Source organism: Camelus bactrianus, chromosome 6 (assembly GCF_048773025.1).
Source record: "Camelus bactrianus isolate YW-2024 breed Bactrian camel chromosome 6, ASM4877302v1, whole genome shotgun sequence".
Classification (NCBI taxonomy): domain Eukaryota; kingdom Metazoa; phylum Chordata; class Mammalia; order Artiodactyla; family Camelidae; genus Camelus; species Camelus bactrianus.
This window is the reverse complement of record NC_133544.1, coordinates 4,258,057-4,278,573: the sequence shown is the minus strand read 5'-3', so window position 1 is coordinate 4,278,573 and position 20,517 is coordinate 4,258,057. Positions and strand designations below refer to the sequence as shown.

At 55.3% G+C, this 20,517-nt stretch overlaps 1 long non-coding RNA gene across 1 annotated transcript; it reads right to left on the bottom strand.

The window, feature by feature from the left end:
* Positions 1 to 3,818: 3,818 nt before the first annotated feature.
* Positions 3,819 to 13,615, bottom strand: LOC141577792 (uncharacterized). Its single transcript, XR_012507262.1, has 2 exons — positions 13,411 to 13,615; positions 3,819 to 4,406 (listed from the first exon to the last, which is right to left on the bottom strand). It is a non-coding gene; the product is annotated as an uncharacterized LOC141577792 (long non-coding RNA).
* Between the last annotated feature and the right edge of the window lie 6,902 nt (positions 13,616 to 20,517).

The following is a 20,517-nucleotide window of genomic DNA, read 5'->3' as shown; positions in this document are numbered from 1 at the left end:
CTCTGGGGACAGCATCCTTCCAGGATGAGTGGGAAAACAGGGCAGGGAGGGTCTACAGGCTGCCATGCCAGGCCCGGTCCGTGTCTAGCCTCCAGGACAGCCCTCCCCCGCCCCCGTCAATCATCTTTGAAAGGCCCTGGGGTTAGGTTTGCCCATTCAAACCACCCGTTGGTCCTCCCACCCTGGGCTGGACTCTGGGGCCCTGGGATGCAGCAGACCAGCCAGCCCCTCTGCCAAGGCCATCTGGGCCCAGTTAGGCCTGCAGCCTGGGGCCAGAGGCATCCTGGCCAGGAGAGGGTCCCAGTGGGGGTCTGGGGGTGCCCCTCAGCTCCTGGGCCGTCTGGGCCTGGCCTCCACACGATGGCAGCATGCACGCACTGGAGCCCGCCAGGCTGCCTGGCCTGGGCCTGGACCCAGCGCCGCCTCAGCTCCCTGGCCGTGCTCCCCGCTTCCTGCGGCCGCTGCTGCTAAGACATCGTCCCAAGTGCTGTCTGGGAAACCCTCCCACCACACCTCCCCGCTTCACCTAATTCCCCTGAGTCCATTGGCACCCCTTGGGGCCCTTCATGTGTAGCCCATCTGCTGGGAGGGCAGCCCCCAGGGTGGGCAGGGGGAGGCACAGGGACTGGGGACCACTGGTGTCTTGATTGGGGTGCTCCCTACACTGCCCAGAGCCTCCCAGCCCCTGGCTGGCCTGCCGTCCCCATCCCCAGGCCAGTCTTGGGTCTAAGGGACCCAATGGGCAGGTGTTTCCCTGAGAAGGGGGTACACTGGAGGGTAAAATGGGGGGCCACAGCCAGGAAAAATGGATGGATCCACCTGAAGGTCAGAGAGCTCCCTGGGAGGTGAGAGCCAACCAGGGCTGGCTCTGTGGGGCCCCCCTTGAACAGCTGGGACTCTGAGAGGGTGTGCACTGTCTTGTCTCCCCTGTTGCCGGTCTCCCTTCCCGCCTCCTCAGTCCCCGCCAGGAACATCTCCTGGATCCCTGGACAATGACTCACCCTCACCGCTTTGTTTCTCTGCCTTCATACATGTGCTTTGTACCCAAAATCTCCTCTGCCCTCCCTCTCCTCCCCTGTGAACAAGTCCGCTCCCCGTGGGACCCAGAGCCAAGGCCAGAACCTTCCACAGGCTTTGCTGCCCTGGCTCAGTGATGACCCTGGAGCCCTGCAGGTACAGCAGAGTGGAGGAGGAAGGTGGGGGCAGCCCAGCTGGGGACCTGGGGGTCACCAGGCACAGTCCCATCTCTCAACCTGGGGTGACCAGGGGACATCAGGGCAATGGCTAGAGCCATTTTTGATGGTGACAATCAGATGCTACTGGCACATGGTGGGCAGAGGCCAGGGGTGTGGCTGAACGTCTCACTCTGCTCAGGGCAGCCCCACGGCGCAGAGGGACCTGGCTCCGGAGATGTCAGTAGTGATCTAGAAAGTGGCGCTCCGAGAGCGGTGTCCAGGGCCTCCCCGAACATACTGAGAGCTCTTAGCCCAAGGGTCTTTCCTGGGCTCTGAGCCTCTTTTCCTCTTTGGGACCTATTCTCAAGAACCAAAAGCAGGTCCCCGTTTGACCAAACTGAGCACAAAGCTTTCTTCCCCCCTGGTGGCCTTCAGAGCACCCTGATTCCCTGCCCACCTCTTCTTCCACTGAGCCTAGAGGCGGGCCAGTGGACGTGGCATATGGACGCCTGGGTTCCCAGTGCCCTGTGCAGCTCCTACGACCTCTCTGTGCTCAGTTTCCCTCTCTATAAAAGGAGGTGGCCAGGGTCAAGGCCTGGAGCTGGGCCCACGCCAGCCCCGATGCCCAGCCTATAATTATGGATGTCAGCACGAGCGGAGGCCATTTGTCAAGGCCGGGCCCACACGGGCACTGACCTCAGCCCCCGGCCACGGCAGACATGTGCGCTGTTGAGCCGGGGCCCCTGCAGGAATGAGCCCATGAGCACCACCTGCCTTATTGATAACTGCCACGCGTGCACAAGACGCCAGGGATGTTTACGTGATCGGGTCGGGTCTGTTCCAGAAGATGCCGCACATACATCAGGGCTATTTTAGGGGGCCGGCGGGGCCGAGCAGGAGGAGGATGGGGGCTCTTGGCTGATCTGGTTACAGCCATGTGTGGGGACAGCAAATGCCGTCATTTCTGTCCAGTGATGTAATGGGGACAGTGGCAGATGGCATGACCTACGTGCAGGCCCAGGACAAGGATGGAAGGTGGGGGGAGCAGGGTGGCAACTGGCAGCAGAAAACCTGAGCCCCTTGGAGATGTTCTGTGTCCTCGCCCAAGCGGAGTGCACCCCCGACACTCACAGAGCCTGGGGAAGGACACCCAGACAGGCCCTGGGGGCTTAGATTTGGGGGGACCTGGGCAGGGGCAGAGGGGTGCGGATCGACTCCTGAATTGCAGAGAGAGGCTGCCTTGGTTCCTCCCTCTCTGCTGCTTTGTGGTGAAAACAGGGGCACTTCAACCCTCTGGTCAGACAGTTCAAAGAGAATGCTGGCAGGGTGCGGGTGGGGGCGGTTGTCTAAGTGCCTCTTTCTAGGTTCCTGGACATGGCGCGTCCCCTCTGGAGCCTCCTCTTAGGGTGCCTCTCCCTACACCTGCCCACCTCCTCTCGCGGCACGATTTCTGTTTTCTTGAGGACTCCAAGGAAGGCTGGAGGGTGAGACAGCCCCGGAAGTTCACTGCCACTTTGCACTGGGGTCTGGAGTGTTCAAACACTGACCAGAGACTGGCCCTTCAGAGGCCCCCATGCAGTGCACCAGCCGCTGGGACCGCTGGGACTGCCCAGCACTGTCCGTCTTCCCCTCCTGGACGACTGCCCCACAGTGTCTCTTTCCTGGCTCTGTGGTTGCGATTGCCTCCTCTCTTCTCTCTATCTCCCTGTGTCCTGCCCACGCTCCCATCTAAGACTGCAAAGTTGTCCGTTGTACTCTTGCAGCCTGGGGTCCCAGAGGAGGAGGGAGCCAGGCGAGGCAGCATAGGTCTGTCCCCTCCTGGGCTGTGGACACGTCGCCTGCGAACACAGCCCAGAATGCAGACACCCAGCCCGCCGGGGCCCATGTTAAACTCACTCTCCCTGAAAACACCAGAACACTGTACGTCCCCACCCTGCTCTTGTGGGCTTGATTTTTCCCCCCCCTCAATTTTCCCTCTGCCTCCAAAGGACTTCCAGTCACCCCGGAGTTTCCCTTTGGCATTCCTGCCGTGTGTCCCCTCTGTGGGCAGGGGCGTTGGGAGGAACGGGAGAATCGCATGCACAGTCTGTTTTCCACCCTGGAGATGCAATCAAGTAGGGAAGCAGCCCAGAACGAGGTTGCCCGTCCCAGCCACGAAGGCTGTGCCTCTCCCACAGACATAGTCGAGGCTGGCTTTCATCTATTCTAATTTGGTTGACAGACATCAGACCTAAAACAGATCTGCAGTTGGAAGGGGAAAATTCCTCAATGTTTTGATTTGCTCCATCCAACTCGAGCCAAAGAGACCGTGGGCTTACTTTTTCCACCTCCCGCCCCCCCTGGAAGAGAGCTTGTGCTCAAGCTGTCTCGGTTACAGAACACCGCCTGTTCTCGGCGGCCCCAGGAATGGCTTGGCTCCGAGCATAAAAAAAGATCCTGACATTCTCTGTCCTCTTGACTCTTCCCAAAGTAGCATCTCCTGGCGGGCAGTATTACCTTGTAAGGCAGCTGAGAGGCCCGGGCCAATGAGGGTGCAGTCAGACCACAGAGGACAGGGATGGGGACAGTCCTTAGCAGCCCGGGGATTATCTCCGGCTCCCGGAGCGTTTGGGAGTGGGGAGGAATGAGGCGAGGGCGCCAAGGGAGGGAGAGGTGTTGGTGTATTTTTCGGATGCCAGAACTATAATTAAGGGGCGAGAAGATTCATGCTAACCCGTAACCAAGGCTGCAAGGGAGATCAGGAAACCCGATAGCCCGGGACCAGGTCTGGAGCCGCATGTGGCACTCGCTTTGAAGCCTATTTCGGAGCCCAGCACATTTAGCACGGGGGCTGGGGCCCTGGCAGCGTCAGGTGGCCCGTGGCCTCCTCGTGGTGCCCCAGGAGCTCTCGCTCGTCCATGCCACCTGTTCTGGGACAACCTCAAAGACCTGGAGGGACTTTCCAGAGAGCCCTGTGTGCGTGTGGGCGGGAGGGGTCTTGCCCGAATGGAGGACTTCCCAAGGGCAGGGGCCTGGGGTGCAGGGAAATCTTCCGGAAGAGAGCTGACCGGCAGAGAAAGCCTTTGTCCCGGCGGTCACTGTGTGGGGGGTGGGGGTGCTCTCAGCCCTGCCATGGGTCTAAATGTGGCCTCCAAGTGGTGCAGACGCTCAGGCTGCTGAATGTGGCTGAATGGTCCACAGGGTCATGTTCATTCTTCTTTCTACTGTGGTGGCTGTTGGACAGTTTTCATCCTGAAAAAGTGGGGGCAAAAACAGTTGGCCCTGGCTTTCCTCCACCTGTGTGAAAGTCCACGCTTCCCTTGGGCTCATCAACCACAACCACACCCTCCGGGACCCTGGAGTCAGGCCTTCCACCTCTCCCCTCCGCCCCTGACCACATCCTCCGAGACAAATGATTCCTGGAGAATCCCACACAGACAGGCTCGTTGTGGCCAAGCCATGTGGTCACGCTGCTGCCACAGGCGTTGGCCAAGCTCCTTTCTTAGAAAGCCACGAGCTCGGTGTTCCCCGGACGTGAGGCCCGGCCCCGCCCCGCCCGCGGCCGCGCTCCGCCTGTCCGGACTGCTTCTTGGGGGAATGGGGTCCCGGGGTCCCCATCGGGGTGGCTGGAGCAGGAACCAAGCCCGGAGGGTTGCTTGCCTTTAAATGACCCCAGTTTAGTCAACAGGCGAGAGCATCTGAGCCAGACCTGAATAAGGCCTGCTCCTGCCCACGGGGGCCACGCTGCTGGCTGGGGCAGGCACAGGCATGAACTTGCAAAGTCTCGGCTTAATTCCTGGCGCTCTGAAGTCCACCTCCTTCCTGGGGCTGGTGGTTACTGTGCTAATCAGCTAGGCCGCAACGGCAATTAGACATGACCGCGAGGGAATCCTTGCCAGCCCAGTCACCATGGGCTGCCCCAGGCAGGCTTGCTGGGCACCAGGCTCTCCCGGTGCGCTCGGCCTGAGCCAAGCAGCGGCGTCTCTGCGGAGACCCGCTCCCCCTGCTTCCAAATTCGGGGGTCCCAGGCACGGAGCCCCTGTCCCCACCATGCCACAGATGGAGGGGATGAGTCTTGGCCACGCCAGAAGGTTGCTTCCCTGAGAGCCTGAACTGTCGGCCTTGATGCTGAAAGGGTGTTTTCAGTCTGGAACCTCCGCCTTCTCCTCCCCTGATCTTTGCCTTGGCTCATCCAAGGCCACATCCGAGGCCAGCTCCAGGGCTAAGGCCTGCTCTGGGTGATGGCTGGCCACCACAGCCGTCCACCCTCCACTCCTGCCTCCGAATGGAGCAGGTGGTCAGCCCTGTGGCCATGCCACCCAGGTCCCTTCTCAGCTTCCCTTTGGGAGTTGGAGACCCTGGACTCAGACAGCCCCCATGTTATCAGATGCACTTCTGGCAAGAAGACCCTGCTCAGGAGAAGGCCACCCCAGCCCCTGCCAGCACCTTCCGGGTCTCCCTGGTAGCTCACCCCTTTTCCCTGCTCTTCCTGAAAATTCAGGAGAAGTTTCAGCATCTCCATCCGGGAAAGGCCTCCGCCCCCTCAGCCTCAGCCAGAACCTCCAGAGGGGCCGATGTGTATTTAACTTGCTCTCCTCCTTCCTCCCCTCCCCCATGCCTTCCCCCACCTCCTTCCCTCCCCGTCTCTTCTTTTCTTCTTTCCTTTTATTAAAGTGTAATATACACCCCCCCCACATATTATAAATGCACCAACAGGTGCATTTTCACAAAATGAACACACCATGGAACCCAGCCCAGACCCAGCACTCTTCTGCACCCCAGAAGCTCTTCCCGGTCACAAACACCCCCTGCCGCCCCCCAGGGGTAACCACCACTCCGCTGTCTGACAGAGTCAGTCAGCTGAACCCACAGCCCAGTTTTGCTTGAGTGTGTTCCTTCTACAAGTGAATCGTGCCCTGGGCTCCCCTGTACCCGTGGACCCCTTCCTGTGTCTGTCGGGGTGGACACAGAGCCGCACCCCTGTCACCCTCTGGGACCGAGGAACCGCCAGTTGTGTTGGGGTCGGGTGGCGCGGGGTCCGCATCTCCTGACGGATGCTTGTTCAGAGGGCAAGCCAGTGTCCACTGAAATGGTGTCTTGAGGCTCTCCCCCGGTTTCAAGGGAGAATGAACCCTGGAACTCCTCGCTTCCTTCCTCTCTGCGCTGGACCCCGAGCTGCTTGGGGCTTCCTTAATGGAGCCCGGCACTCTCCGCGGTGACTGCTGGGAGCAGAGTCCGCTACTGCCACCACCATCGCCAGTCACTGGTGTGCAGTCCCCATTCTACAAAGGGGGGTACTGAGGCTCCACCCCTCTGACCCCACAGTGGCTCTCACTCTGAACAAAAGAGTGTCAAATCAGGAACATGGGGCAGAGCCAGCTCCGCACGGGAGTTCTCTCCTGGGTGATGTGAGACCCTCTCGCTCTTCCCCAGAGGGACCCTGAGAATCAGCATCCTGCCAGTTGGCATGTAACCCAGGCTGGGGGTCTCCACAGGCCCCTCAAAACCTCAGGGGCCCTGTTGTGCTGCCAAGAGCACCTGGCCATTTGTCTCTGATTCACCCCGCCTCCCCTCTTTGGGGGTGGGGGCTGTGAGTTCTGGGAGCGGGCAGTAATAAAAGCAGGGAGGACCCCGTGCAGGAGAGGGGGCCCGGCCCGTAGCGCCCTGAGCGTCCCTTCCTTCTATTATTGGCTCACCCAGTATTTACAAAGTGTTGTGTTCTGAGCAGGCGTTGCTGTGCCTGTGGGGGGCGCCGAAGGAGACAGAACAATTCTAGCCCTGGGACAGTGCTGAGCAGGCAGTTAGGGCCCAGGTTTTCGGGGAACGAGGAGAAACCTGGGCTGAGTCTTGATGGGGAGACAGGCGCCCGGGGGGAGGATGTGCAGGCCAGAGTGGATGGGGTCAGGGTGAAGGCGGAGCCCTGACAGGGCAGACTGTGCGGGAGGCAGAGCTGGTGGAAGTAGCTCCAAGGAAATTTGATGCACCTGAGCATTGTTTTAAAAAAAAACCCTCAATTTTTTAGGACTTTTAAAAATTGTAGTAAAATATACCTAACATAAAATTTGCCATTTTAGCCACCTGTAGGTGACCAGCTCAGCAGCAATGAGCAACTCACACTGTTGTGCCGCCATCACCACCACCCGTCCACAGGACTTTTCATCTTCCCAAACTCAGACCCTCCACCCAGTAAACACTAACCCTCTGCCCCCAGCCCCTGGCACCCACCACTCTGCTTTCTGTCACTGTGAATCTGACTCCTCTGAGGACCTCATGTGAATGGAATCATAAAGAATCCGAAAAAAGAAAAGAACGAAAGAAGGAACTTGACCATTTGTGACTGCCTGTTTCACGCAGCACGTCTTCAGTTTGCCCGCAGTACAGCAGGTATCAGAAGTTCGTGTCTTTTTAAGACAATGCTCTTCCGTTGTACGTACATTTCCCATTTTGCTTATCCCTTCGGCCCTCGATGGACATCTGTCTGTCTCCACATTCTGACCATTGTGAACAGTGGAGACATGGGTTTATAGAAGTCTGCTCAGGTCCCAGCCTTCAGTTCCTTTGGGTATATGCCTGGGGTTGGAGCCGCGGGGTACCTGAGCATTTTAAAGCACAAAAGTCCAGAAACTTCAGAAAACCCAGTTGAGGGCCATCTTAGAGGGTGGGTGACGCTGGAGGCAGGTCCCCAGGATGCAGGTGGGCCCCCAGGATGGAGGCTGGGCAAGAACAGTGAGGCCTGAGCCCGGCATGGGGGAGGGTGTGGAGGAAGGCAGGGTTGGGGTCTCTCTTTGAGTCAGCCTGGATAAATGCACTGGCTGTGGACAGCAATGAGAGGAGAGGATGAAAACGGTCCGGAATGCAGCTGGGAGGGCTGAGTGGCTGATAATGACACCATTATCCCAGACGCAGGGTGCAAGGCCTCCTTCATTGGCAGGGAGGAAGGGGGGAGATAATGAGTTCAATTTGGCCGATTTAATAATTTCTTCCTTCATGAATTCAACAAACATTTCTGGAGGGTCCGTTACGTGCTAAGCGCTGCGCTGGATGCGCTGCACTGGATGCCCAGCGAACACAGCCAGGGGAGAGAGGTTGTGGCCTCCTTCCCCCCAGCTGGAGCTGCCCTGTAAACACACGCGCAAATAGGATGTACCAGACAAGAGGCAGCATCGGGCCAGGCCTGCTGCGTGTCTGGAAGGACAGAGGGCAGGCGGGGGTGGGGGCACTGGGGCCTGGGGAGGCCATTCTCAGCCCCGAAATCCAGGGACCGGCATCTTGGAAACAGAGCACGTGCCTGAGGGAAAAGGGGAGAAAGAGGGCCGGGGGAGCAGGGGGAGCTATTAGGGACTTGCAGCCAGGCTGAGGGTTTGTACTTGACCAAGGTGTTCGGGAGCCATGGACGGTTCAAGCCAGAACATTGTCACTTTGAGTAGATGTCACACTAGGGTCCAGTTATGTGAATGGGACGGTGAGAGGGGGTGGGCCTGGGCCACAGCAGAGGAGGGCAGGGGGAGGCAGGGCAGGAGAGCTCCCTGCAAGCTCTCTGGCCTCAGTGGTGCTGGTGGGGGTGGCTCAAGGGACCCACAATCACCCCTTGAAAAACTCAACCAGGAGGGCCTCCTGCCCCTCATTGCAGTCCCTTAGATCATCTCTGAGGCAGGCGAGGGCCCGTGCAGGAGAGGAAACTCTGGTAGGAAGCAGGCTGAAGCCCCCCCGCACCGCCCCCACAGGGCCTGTCCATCTTCCCAGGGGCTGCGGGGCCCCAGTCTTCCCTCTGCCTGGAATGGAGTGGTGGCGACCGCAGAAACGCCGTGGGGTCGCTCCACGTGCAGCCAGAGCTAAGATGCAGCCCAAGAGCAAGGCCCCTGGTGGGGTTGGAGAGCTGGGGTTGTGACAGAACATGTAGGAAGTTGGGGGTCTGTGACCCTGAGGTCAAAGCTCCTGAGCCGGCCTTGTCAACAGCCCCCACATGCGGGGCTGCGCACCTGCTCAGAGTGGCTGTGGGGGCGGCGGCGTGGAGGTGAGCAGGCGCTCTGGGCCGCGGAGGATTAGTGCTGATTCAGAGTGGGTCAGGTGCACGGGGGGCTTTGTTCAGACCTGTTTGCCTTTGTCCCCTCCTGCAGAACGCCCAGGCTGCATGATGTCATTTCAGACGCATTAAGCTGGAACAGCTCAAAATTGAATAATTAATTACACTCAGCTTCAATTGCAGTGACTAATTGATCAGGGGCTGCCAGCAGACACCTGGACGGGATTAGCTGTGCACAATGAGGGCTGCGGGCAGGTGGCGCGGCCCCTGTGGACCCCTGGTCCCTGTTTGCAACTTAATTAAGACTGACTTGATTTCTCTATTCTTGGAGATCTTAGTCAGGCCCCATCCTAGGACCTGGAGCTGCATGTGGGGTGGGCACTGGATGTGGATGTGTGAGCTGCCTGAGGTCTAAAAAGATGCCAGCCTTGGTCCACGCCTGGGTCCAAATCCTGGCTCCACCCTTAGGCAAGCATTGAACCCCACAGAGCCTCCTCATCCGTCCAGTTGAGGCTGACACTGCTGGACCCGGCTCTGCGCACAGCCCTGAGCTTGCACTGCCTCTGCCACTGGGATTGCTGGGTCCCCTGGGGAGGTTGCTCTTGCTCTCACCTCCCGTGTGTGGCTGCAGCTGGAGCAGCTGGCATCCCAGCCTTGTCTACCAGCCCTACAGCTCCTTGTTCACTCCCTAGAGAAATCACTTCTCTTTCAAGGCTCCACTCGTGGATATTATTGCCTTCTCAGCTATCTTGTGTCACCTTCCTGTGTACATAGCAGCATCTGGCTGTTTGGGGGCCTGGCTCACAGTCTTGTTCTTGGGAATTCACAGCCATGTGAATGGCACATCCTGCTCCTGTAAAGAAAGGGTTGGTTTGTACAGTTGGGCACGTTGTGCACTGCACAATTCAGACTTTGCTGTATGTGGTGTGACACGCAATTGCACAATGGGCCACACCAGCCCGTGTTTGCGCTGCGGTGTTTATTTCTCTCTATCCATCTCACTGGTTCCTGGTCTTCTAAAAGTTCATGTCACCTCAGCCCAATTGGCAGAGCCATACCCCAGGGCAGAACTGCCACGCAGAAATCACAAACCTCACACCTTACCTTCTGTTCTTCCAGCCCCCAGCACACTTGGGTGGGGAGCCCCCTATCTCCTGGGGCCTCATTTTCCTCATGCTCCCAGACCCTGTTTCTGCTCTCACACCCACTGCATCTTCCTTCCTTTGACCTGTAAACCCACTGGAAACCCTCCCCTCCTTCATGACTCAGGCTCCTCCAGCAGCTGCTCTTCTCAGCCTGTCTCCTGAGGGGGTCCGCACACACTTCCTGCACTGGCTTCTGCGCCCCTGTTCCACTGTACAATATTCTCAGGCCCTGTGGCCGCTCTGGGGGATGCTCTCTGTCCTTGTAGCATCTGAGGTGTCTGCAGCCTGGATGCCACCACTCCTCAGGCTTCCATGAAGCTCCTTCTTCCCCGACTCTGACTGACAGTCTCTGCTCTCCTCCAGTCTCGCCTCTGGCCTCCAGCCTCCGGCCTCCAACCCCAGCCCGCTCTGCTCTTTATTGTTGCAATTACCTGGGCTTCCGTCTTTGGCCTTCCTTGCTTACCAGGTGGCCAGTCAGCACAGTCAACCACAACTAGTGTATTTTGTTCCGCACCTGTTCTGGTCATAATCGAGTTCTTTTCCCTTTGAAACAGCGAAAATCTCGGGTAACTGACAGCAGTGTCTTTGGCCCTCCCTTGGGGTGCAGTGTGGAGAACCTGGCAACCCAGCTTGCCCACTCTCCCCTCCTCCTTGCCTCTGCTCCCAGCACATCCCCAGCCCTGGGGTCCGAGGCACTGGAGTACCGGGTGCCGGTTGTGGCAGGGGCTGTGCTGAGCCTGAGTACCAGAGCCTCATGGAATCCATATTGTATTCAGCCACCCGGGACTGCTGTGCCTTGTGTCCTGGTGCCACATCAGTACCCAGAGTACCAGCTGCCCACCCAGTCCTGATGATCTGGGCAGGCCTCCTCCTCTACCTTGGGCACTGCCTGTGGTACAGGTCTGTACAATTTCCCCTTGTTTTTTTGGCTAAAATCAGAGATGGCTGGATGTAAATTTCTTAAGACAGAGGGAGGAGGAGACCAGACAGTGAATCTTCCTTCAACTATGTGTTTTTGTCATGATCAGAACCCCTTTGGATTCCTGAATGAGAGTTAGGGAGCAGGGACAAGCATCCTCCTATCCACAGACAGCAGAGTCCATCATCTGCCTCTGAGGACACTTTCAGAGGCACCTGCCCTGTCATCCACCCACTTCCAGTGAGAAAGCAAAGGCTCAGCCAGGCTAAGCAGAAGCCACCACTGGACAATGTTGTCCCTGGTGCCCAGCTTGGCCGGCAGATAAAGGCCTGAGCCTGTGTCCAGCAGTCATGTGGGGGGCCCTCCAAGCCACCCAGTGGTTGGACCACACGCTCAGGATGGGCTTCTCAACCTGGACCCACAGATGTGGTGGTGATGGGCAGGCGGCCAGAACCCTCAGAGTAGACTGGGGGCATTTTCCATGGTTTTATCCAAAGGTAAGTAACGTGCTTCTCAGCTCTCTTTTTATGTGACAGAAGCAAAACTGGCTTGTAACAGATTCAAATATAGAAGAATGTACGCTCCCCCAAAGTAATCACTGTTAAACTGGTCGCTGTGGCTCCTTCCAAATATTTTTAGGCATATACAGTCTTTTAACTAAATATGTACATATGCGCACTTTTTTTTTAACAGATGGGATCAACCAACCCATACAGTTTCTTCCACTTGTCTTAGCTCTTGACAGCTCTCCCAGTGCTCCCCAGGCCTGTACACGTACAGACCTTGGCTTCAGCCTGTCCATCAACCGAAAGGTAAATAGTATTCCTTCAACGGATGTCACCACGGTTCATCCAGCCATTTCTCTAATGATGGACAAAAAGGTCACTGCAATTTTTTGTAATTACAAATAGTGTGGGGGGAAAAAAGCCTCAAACACTCTGTTTCAGTAGAACTCAACGAAAACGCATTTGAAAGGTTGCTTCTAAAAAGGTGGTACCAATCTACACCCAATAATAATAATATGTGATTTGAAAAAAAACTAGCAAGGCTAAAGAACAGCCCACAAAGCAAATTCACCTCCAGTTTTAAGCTTCATGTCAGACTTGGAGGGAGGCCCTTCACCTCTCTCACTCCCCTGGGCCCTTGGAGGTCCTGCGGGGGACCCAGCCCTGCTCCGCGGTGTAGAAACCCCAGGGGCGGCCGCAACCACCCATCTATCCATGTCAGAGGGTCCTGTCCAGCCCTCCGACTTCTCATTTATCAACACTGCACAGAGCTAACCCCACTGGGTGATTTATTGAATTTCTTAAAAGGACCCTTTTCAAGTGATGTAATGTGCCTGAGGTTTGCGGGAGTGGGGTCTCTCCAACCCAAACCCACTTCCAAGGAGAATGCTGCTACCCTCCTGGGAATAAAGATGAAGACTTTCCCCACATTTCCACCCCACTGTCACCCCCACTGCGGAGGCATGTTCTCATGGCTCAACGGGGCAGGATGGGGGCGCCCCAGCTCTCTCCAGTCCCCTACTTTGGTGGGAGTCAAACCCACCAAGGAGCAGGGAGAAGGTTCTGCATTTTTCTAATTGGCAAACCTGGTCACAAAGCATGCCCCAGCCCAGGGGAGGGACCCTCTCCGCAGACACGTGGTGAGGTGGCCGCCTGCCCGGCCACGTGGGACAGGCATCTCTGCCCTCTGGCCATCCTCACGGGGCTTTAAAACTCAGCACTAGGTTTCAAGCAAAGGGTCAAGAGGCACTCCCACCTGGCTGCTCCACTCGGAGGTCAGAGTTCATTCCCACTGCTTTCCTGCTGGTTCCTGGCTGGCTGGGGCAGCGCGGCCCGGAGGCGGCCTGTGTGTCCCGATGGAGGGTTCTGCAGCCCCACAGGCACACACACGCCCCAAGTGTTCTTCCTCTGGGAGGAGGGATTTAGTTTCCACTTCCTCGCACAAGTCCCTAACATACTCCGCCTCAGTTTCCTCACCTAGAAAGAGGAGCTGATGAGGCCAATTTCACTCACCCAAGAGCCTGGCGCATAGCCTGGTCGTGGGGGTGTGGGTGGGGAGCAGTTTCAAATGGAGCCTCAGGCCGTCTCAGCATCTCCTTTTCTGATGCTTTGTCACCGCGACCCAGATGAGAGTACAGACCTGGCGTGCCTGGGGCCTCCTTACCTCTGCACCCCGAAGACCTCCTGGAGCCCCCTCGATCGCCCTTTGAGCGGGTGTGCCAAGGGACACCCGGGGACCTGCCTACCCCAGGCCTGCAGGAAGGTTCAATTCCTCTTGTTGCGTCTGGACAGTGAATATGCCGGTCCCTGGGGCTGTCAACAGGCGCAAGCCTTTTGTGGCTGTGCCCGGACGGGGCCAGAGGAAGGAGTTTCACTAACTCGGCAGAGTTGTGTGTGTTGGGGGAGGGGCTCCTTTCTTTTTTGGTGTTAATAGCACCTACCCCCTCCCTGGGCAAGCCCAGTCCGGCCCCAGGATCCAAGTTTCTTATGTATTTATTTAAACTCTGCCTCGTTCCGGAGAGAATTTAGGGCCTCGCCATGAATACCATCTTTGTGTGGCCTACCAGTGCCAAAGGCCGGGAAATCCAAGCCAGGCACGTCTGGAGGTGGGGCCTCCATATGGCCTGAAGGCCTTGGCCCATCAAGCTGGGCTGCCACCCAGTCCTGCCCTCCAAGGGGTGAGGGTCTCCCACCGGCATCGCAGCACCCTGCTCTCCTTGGGGGCTCCCCCTTCTGTGCTGCCCCCAACCCCCTCTCTCTGGGGGCTCTCTGACCCTGGAAGACGCAGTTGCCAAGGTCCCTTAATTGGAAGAGAAAACAAAATCTAGATTCTCTTTAAAGTCCATGGATGAAGGGTCACGTTGGTGGCCGTGTACGTGCTCACACAGGTTGCCCTCCGGGCCTGGTGCTCTGTGGCCGGCAAGAGAAGGGCTTTGGAGGAGGCCCCTCTGTGCAAGCCTGGCGGCCACCTGGAAGGAGACACAGCCCCCGCCCACCCCGCGAAGGGCATGGCGGGTGGACAGAGTCTGCGCAGGTGGGCATCCCTCACCGGAAACCTGCCCTGGTTCTCAGGATGGGGCCACCTGACCTGGAGTACCTGCTCCCTCCCGACTAGTCAAGGTGTCCCATTGTCCTACCATCAGCTGTTCCCTGGGATCCAGACGGTGGCAGTTTGAAGTCTGAGGGATACCCAGATCTCATGATCTTAGATTTGTTTCAGGGGGCCTGGGACGCACAACCAGGATCTGGTAGGTTTGAATGTCAGTGGTCCTGCAGGAGAGGTGGGCTCAGGTCCTGAACGGTGAGGCCCACTGGGGATGTCCAGAGGGAGGTGTCAGGTCCCCGAACAGCTTGCCCCCCAGGGGAAACACTCGCCCTACACCCTCAAACAGAGCAAGGGGCTTGAGTGGCCTGCCCTTTAACCCTTGACCTCAAATCTCAGAAGTGGCTTTGTTTCCAAAACCTGCTGCCCTCCTGGAGAATTATGCAGCTTTTAATAACTTTGCATGTGAAAAGATGCCTTCCAGAGACCCTTGGGCCTGGAAGACCTCCCTCAAATTCCCCTCCATAACTGTGCCCCTACAGCTTCTGCGGAAGAACTGGAAAAAGTCTGCAAAATTCGATTTTTTATCGAGCCTGGGGCTGGCCAGTTATTAATAAAATAATGTGGTTTCAGCAGGGGACGATGGTGCTGAGACCCCAGGGTTGCACACACTCCAACTGGCTCCGTTCACTCCCCGCGGCGCTGGATCCTCCGGTGCACGGGGGCATTTGGGTGGTCCTGCCACCTGCTGGAAGTGCTTGGATGCCTGGAACCCAAGCAGAGCCTGGAAATAGCTGGAGAAGTGGCACCGTCTGCAGGTGGTGGGTGTTTCCGGACCCCCAGAGAGAGACGCTGTGGAGTTTAGACAGAGGCAGGCCTGAACTCAAAGCTGGTGGGCATGGTCGGTCTCCCTGGGGTCCTGGTACCCTCCCTCTGCTGTGGGTCGAGGATAGGAGACCTTCCTTACAGGCTTGTTAAAAACACAGGGAGGCCTAATGGGGAGACGTGCGCAATCGCTCACTGATGATGCAAGGACCCTGCCCTGCGGCCCCCACTGCTTCCCATGAAATCAACCACAGTGAGGTCCTGCTTGGAAACTGCAGGTTGACAGGGAGCCCAAAGAGTCACATCAGGGCAGAGTTAAAGCCTTCAGACTTCCCAGAGGCGGATCATCAGCTTGGCCGGCTCCCGTAGTCTAAAGGAAGCCACCACTTTAGAGAAACCTTCTGGAGCCGTCCAGAGGATACGGGCCATGGACAGAAGGTCAGAGAGTGTCCACAGGTCCTGGGCTTCAAGCCACCTGACTTTCTCCAGGCACAGGAGTTTTTAGGTGAAGACCCTCACCCTCCTATCCCCACCAGCCAGGGAATGAGAGAGGGTCTTGGGGTGGGCCGAGGAGCGCTGGCAAGGAAAGACAGACTCTCCAGTGGTCCTGGCCACATGCTAAATGTGCACGAATTCCTGACACCTAAAATAGCCTGGGACATGGGACACGGCGCCAGGAAGCTCTCGTTCTGCATCTCGGCAGCTGGTGGCTTCAGGCTGGGAATAAGGAACCATTATTAGCACCGCTGTAGAACAGCGAGCTCTCTTGTCCGAGTCTTGTAAGCATTGGGTGTAATGCGTGCGTGCAGTCTGCAATCAATAAAGGCCATGCCCTGCCTCCCACCAGATGAAGGCTGGGCCGGGTCCCCTGAGCCCCAAGTCTAAGATGACAATTCACGAGCTCCGCCAAGAGAAGCAAGCGGCCTTGGCTCTGCCCGCGTCGGTCAGCCGGGGATGCTGAAAATCCGACAGAAGACAGTGGCTTTAGGCAGAAGTCAACCGCAGGCCTCAGACTGCAGGGTGAATCTGTGGATGTTCTTGGTGGATGGAAGAGGCTGAGTGATGTCTGTGGGACTTGGGGATTGAAAAAGATGGCAAATTAAGACACTTGAGAGAAGAATGAGTCCTAAGGCCCCATGGCTTGAAGGGCAGAGAAAATGTGAGCTAATGAAAACCATGAAACTCAGAGGACCCAGGTGACAGCCCCCAAGCCCACAGGTAACAAGTAGCGGAGCAGAAGTACAGGGCCAGGCCCGCTGCCATCCGCCGCAGGAGCCCCTGAGAGTCCGCGACGAAGCCCCGCATTGCTCAGAGAGGCAGGACACTGCGGACGTGGTGTATCGTGTCCTGGTCTATTTTAGGGTCTCGGCTGAGAGCACAGGAATCCAGGCACAGGGGCCCAAGGGCTGGGACCACCTGTCAGATCCTTCCCAGCTGAAGGCGGAGTGTGGATGATCCAAGGCCAGAAAAAGTCAAGGCCACCTCCGAGGCTTCCAATTTTAGACCCACACGTCTCCAGCTCCAGGACACGCAGTGTCCTGCTGGTGCTCAGCAAGACCTATTTAGGATAGAACAGACCCTTGCCCCAGATCCAGGCCAGCTCCCCCTCAATCTTTCATTAACCGTCTCAGATGCCAGTAGGGAACCGCGGCTTCATTTTACTTATAAGGCCTTGAGGGAGATGGAAAGTTCTTCAGGGCCTCACCCCACACAGGCATGCTGCAGCAGGCCAGAAGTCAGTGTCGGGTCCAGGGGGCCCCTGGATGCCACTCTGCCAGGGAATTTGGGGAGCAGAGGTTTGGATCTCTCAAGGACAGTGAAGGGGACACTCATGGCTGGAGCATAGATGGCTTCAGGCTGGCCCTCCAGTTTGTCCCATCTGTCAGCTGAGTAACTCGGGAACTCTGGCTCCTAATCTGTAAAATGGGGCCAAGAACCCACCCTTACTGGCCTCTTGAGGGGATTAACTGATACCCTGGCAGCTCCCTGGCTCGGGCAGTGCAGCTCCGGGCCTCGTGAGGCCCCAGCCTGCCCTGCCGCAGCCCTGGGAGGCCTCTTCTGTCCTGACCGACTCCAGTGGGGTGAGGGTGGGGATGTTTCAGGCCTCGGAGCTGCTCTGCAGCAAGAATAATCCTCGGAAAGGAATTTTCCCAGGGAGCTCGGCCTCCTGCTGCCCCCTCCCAGACCTGGTCCCCCTTCCTGGCCAGAGATAAAAGCAGTGGGTGTAAACAGTCACACTGCAAGGCAGAAACAGCCCCCACATCTCTGTCATCTTCCCCACCGGCCCCCACCCACAGCGCGGCTGCCTCCCACGCTGTAGAAAACCCTTCTGGGGGCTGCGCCCGCCCTGCAGGGTGGGCAGGCACCATCTTCCCGGTACTGTTGGGATCCCTGCACTCCTTCCGTCCGATCTGGTCGCAAATGCCATTACCATTGGCTGGCTTCTGGGCAGTTCTGCTGAGCTGGGGTTTGTGTGTTTATCCGTGCCTGGACGGTTTCTTGGTTTTCTAGAGAAAGCAGGGGGCTGTTTTCACAGCTATACAACAAGGTTTCACCCTTCTTGTCAGGCTAAATGGAACCTCTATAATGAAAACTATGGGTGTACTGGGCAGGATGGGCCCTGGGGAGGTGAGGACACATCTCAAAAATGTCCAGTGTTTTGGTCAAGACACAGTGATGGGGAACAGACTTACTCTCCCAGGTAAAACCACCAAAATATATGAAACAAGGGCTTTTCAAGACACTGGACAACACTGAAAGTGGGGAAACAAAATTAGGTGAGTCCTGTGATGGCCCCAGCTTACTTCCCTGGAAGATCTCCAGGCTGCGGTGCAGCAGTGAGAACGAACGTGGCGTCTGGGGGGGTCCCTGAGCCAGGAGAAGGAGCTGGGAGGCTGGGGAGACCTGAGCTGCCACACTGTCTCAGGGCAAAGTACCAGGAGGGGAGAGAAAGCCTTCGAGGTCTGCAGAGGGTCCTCCCCAAGTACCCAGCAGAGGACTGAGCAGTGCCTGCCTGGGAGAACATCACCCGAGGTCAGGAAAACCAACTTGGCAAATCCAAGAATTAAAAAAAAAAACTTTAAACCATTTAAAAAGATTAGAGGGAACAGTCCCAGCAAGCATGTAGGGCTGGAAATAGTGTCTATTTCCACCAATCGGACTGGAAAAACTCACATTCACAGGGTATTGAGTAGAATTCTCGAGAAGGTATGGCCTCAGCAGTGGGAAGTAATTAGCTCTGGGCTAAATGCTGCTTCAGACCTGCCTAGTAAATTACACAAACAGGCTCCAAAAGGCTCAGACTGTTTCCAAGTAGCTTGACTGAACCCCAGAACAAAGCTCAGACTCCTTACAGGAATATAAAGACACACAGCACACAAGCAGGGTAAAACTGATGACGTCTGGCATCCAATCAAAGGCTACCAGGCACTCAAAGAGGTGAGAACACGCCCACAATGAGGAGGCTGATTAATTAACCGGAACTGACCCACAACTTACACAGGTGTTAGAACAAGCCAAAAAGAACATTGAAACAGTTACTACAGCTGTATCCCATGTGCTCAAAAGGTTAAGCAGAGACACGGAAGATACAAAAAAGGAGAACCAAACTGAACTTCCAGAGATGAGAACTACAATGTGTGAGATGAAAATTATCCTGGGTGAGATCATCAGCAGATCAAACCCTGCAGAAAGAAAGACAAATGAACTCGAAGATTCAGTCACGGAAGCAATCCAAAGGAAACCCCTAGAGGAAGCAATCCCCGAAATTAAAACAGTAGCAGCAAGTCGTGGATGATTCCAAGCAGCCCAGTATACAGATAACCGAAGACCCTAAAAGAAAAGAAGGGGGACAGAAAATTATTTGGAAAAATTTTGGCCATTATTTTGGCCATTTTTCCAAATTTGATGAAAACAATGAACCCTCAGATCCAAGGAATCAATGTACCCTGAGCACAGGAACAAGGGAAAAACAATACCAAAGTGCATCACGATCAAGTTGCTCAAAACCAGTCATAAAGACGAAAAATCTTAAACACCGTCAGAAGGGAAAGGACGTGCTAGGCCAGAGGAACAAAAACAGGATGAGTGCAGAGTTCTTATCAGAAACAATACAAACCAGAGGCCAGTGGAGCAATAATCTTCAGTGTGCTGAAAGAAAGAGTCAGCTGTCAATCTAGAACACCTTCACTGATTTACCTGGTGAAAATATCTTGCAAGAACAAAGGAGGAATAAAGCCTTTTTCAGATATACGAGAGCTGAAAGAATTCATCAGTAACAGCTCTGCACCTCAAGAAAGGTCAGAGAAATCCTTTGGGCATAAAGAAAATGGGAAGAGATAGAGCTATGGATTTATACAAACTAAAGAATACCCAAAATGTATAATGGAAAAGAATCCAAAAAAAAATGTATGTATGTCTGTGTATAACTGAATTGCTTTGCTTTACACCTGAAACTAACCTTGTAAGTCAACTACACTTCAATGAAAAAATCAAACTAAGGGGGGAGGGTATACTTCAGTGGTAGAGTACATTCTTAGCATGCCCAAGGTCCTGGGTTCAATTCCCAGTACCTGCACTAGATAGATAGATAGATAGATAGATAGATAGATAGATAGATAGATAAATACTCCCCCAGAAAAAATAACATTAAAAAAAAAATAAATTGCCAGAAAAAAAAAAAAGAATACCCAAAATGGTCACTATACAAGTAAATAGTTGACTGGTTTTTATTCTTTAAATTCTTTAAAAGACAATTTGATGGTTAAAACAAAAATATTAACAATGAATTGTAGGGTTTAAAATATGTGTAAAAGTAAAATTTACGACAATTGCACAGAGGTTGGGACTGGAGAAGTGGGGGTCTAGTATGTAAGGTTCTTATACGATGTGGGAAGTAGCTTTTATGAGAAGGCAGACTGTGATAAGTTAACTCTGATTACTCTAAACCCTAAATAATGACTAAAATAACAAAACCATGAGTTACAGCGAAGAAGCCTACAAAGAAGATAAACTGGAATAATAAAAGTAACGACCAATCCCAAGACTACAGAAAAAGGGAAAAGGAGAACAAAGAGCTGGTGGAGCAAACAGAAAGCAAATAGTAAGAAGATAGAATTAAGCTTAAATAAAATCCATAATCATATTAAATGCGAACAGTCCAAGCACCACTATTCACAGATAAAAAGACCCAAAGTTGCTTACAACAAACATACCTCAAGTATAAAGACACGGACAGGTTATTGAAAGGAAAAAGATGGGGAAAACACGCCATGCTGTCTCTAAACAAAAGAAAGTTCAAGTGGCTATATTAATATCAGACAAGTAGATGCAGAGTAAAGAATATCACCAGGGCTAGAAAAAAAAAACAACAACACACACTCATTTTATAAAGATAATGGAGCC